Below are 2,093 nucleotides of genomic sequence, written 5' to 3' on the forward strand. Positions count from 1 at the left end.
CGTAGCAGATTGCTAAACAGTACATCTGCATGAAGTGCCTTATTTGGAAATCATCATTTATTTGAAAATCAGTTTCCATCAATTTGTTAAAGAAAGTTTGACACAATAAAAATCCCATCCAACTAATAAAAATGTTGATCTTAAACATTTCTCCTATATCTGCCCTTCATTACAAATGTCGCAATTATTATTTATTTTTTTGACATTGCTTTTATCGAATAAACCTGACCGGTATCCTTTCTGATAGAAAACAACACTGAATGCCTCTTCGTCTTGCCAGTAACAGAACTGGAGAGGTCAGGAGGACCATCGTTCTAAATTGTGGTTGGTGGTTTTAGCAACAGCTGTGCTAGACTGGTCGACATGAATGGGGATGATGAAAGTCGTGGACCTGGATGATCTGTGCTGAAAGGAAAAGTAAAAGCCATGATTTTAGCGCTGTTGACAGCAGTGGCACTTCTAGTGTTGAGAACATGAACAGGGTGAAGGTAGTGTAAAACAAAAGTAATGTGTTCGATAGGACCACAGAGTCTCATCTACACCCTATTCGTTAAGAGATTGGTGCAGTCACATTAGCCTGGTTAATTCCCAGCTCTCAACAAGGAATTGGCCCAGAAGCTTCCCTGTTCCAGGGGGCTGGAACTGATTGAATCTGCCCAGAATCGGACTTTGCTGGCATCTTACCAGAATCCCCCAAGAAGCAGCCAGATGCAAATTTAAATAAATGTATACAAAGCTACCAGATTTGGTCATTTTAAATATTACTACTTAAAAGGTGCAGAAAGTGAAAGCCTGTCAGTACTATTAATGTTTGAGAAGGTTAACTAAGAAAGTACCGATGGGCTTTCACTGTTTGTCCCATCTAAGGTTTTTTAAATGTCAAAGCATGGGACATGTAGCAGCTCTGTGCAAAGAGAGGAAGGAAACATGATTATAGTGAATGTGGGACAGTGCAGAATTTGGTGGAGGCCAGTCACAGAAAGACTAGAAATGAGTAAAAACAAACAAAAATTCACTCTGAATGTCTTATGCAGAGGCTGCAGGACAGATTGGTGGAATTATTAGGCAGTGTTATGTACACCTCTTGGAGAGAACACGCTACACTCAACTCCCCCTGGAGTGAAAGAGGTATGTGATTGTAGGTGCGGGTAAGGATGACAGATGACACACTATTACCATTTACAGGGAACTTATTTCCTTAACACAGTAATGTGGGGAAAGGGGCTGGACTGAAGCAAAGAAAGTAGAAGTTAGAGCCCCCCCTCACCTGCCTACCCACTACTTACCTAACCTTTTAGCACCTCCTGGCACGCTAACCAAAATACAGGGGGTGGTCTGCCCAAGTCTTACCTACTATGTATAGACAGTAAATACTACAGGTTATACATGTCCACAGGCCTTTTGCCTAAGCACTGCCAAGATGCCTAACCCCTTCCTCCCTGGGAACAAAAACAGAATAATTACTAACGTAAAGTGAAAATTTTCAATGAAAAACAAAAACACAGTGCTTTTGCCATACACATACCTCAGAAGTAGTGGCTACAAAAGACTTTCAACAAAAATGTCACTCGCCTACAACCAACACAGAACATCCAAGAAGCTCAATCTTCTCCTGACAAAGGAACACTGGCTTTTATCCAGCTGGAGAAGGAGTTGGTAATTGAAAACAGCTGTTTCCCCTGACGAGAGGGTGGGTTCAGAGCGCCAATCATCGATGGGGCCGACCAATCAGCTGCTTTGTATCCAGGACGCCATTTCCTGAAATACACACATACAAACCCAAAACAACACAGAAACTGGGGAGCATAACAGGCAGAATGATGGAGATAATAGTCTCCTGGAATAAGTGAAACTACTGTAGAAAATGTTGCTTAGGTCTAGACACAGATACCTGTTCAGAAATCTTGCTCTAACAAATGTGTCATGTCAAAGGACACCTTAATAGGTCATCTTATTGACTCCATAGCCTTCATTGGAATGGTTATCAACCTGACTGTGTTTGTGGAGAAACTAACTGCCAGTTTGTAGATCATTGTGGAAGCAGCAACAGAGTTTGTAGGCAGTGCAGAATTTGGCAGATGTTACTGTCACCA

The 2,093-nt window shown here is 41.7% G+C and overlaps 1 long non-coding RNA gene across 1 annotated transcript; it reads right to left on the reverse strand.

Moving 5' to 3' along the window:
* Positions 1-214: 214 nt before the first annotated feature.
* On the reverse strand, positions 215-1,596 carry LOC124014081. The gene is made up of 3 exons (XR_006834959.1): positions 1,526-1,596; positions 1,287-1,439; positions 215-405 (listed from the first exon to the last, which is right to left on the reverse strand). It is a non-coding gene; the product is annotated as an uncharacterized LOC124014081 (long non-coding RNA).
* Positions 1,597-2,093: the final 497 nt, after the last annotated feature.

This window comes from Oncorhynchus gorbuscha, linkage group LG25 (assembly GCF_021184085.1).
Source record: "Oncorhynchus gorbuscha isolate QuinsamMale2020 ecotype Even-year linkage group LG25, OgorEven_v1.0, whole genome shotgun sequence".
NCBI classification, from domain to species: domain Eukaryota; kingdom Metazoa; phylum Chordata; class Actinopteri; order Salmoniformes; family Salmonidae; genus Oncorhynchus; species Oncorhynchus gorbuscha.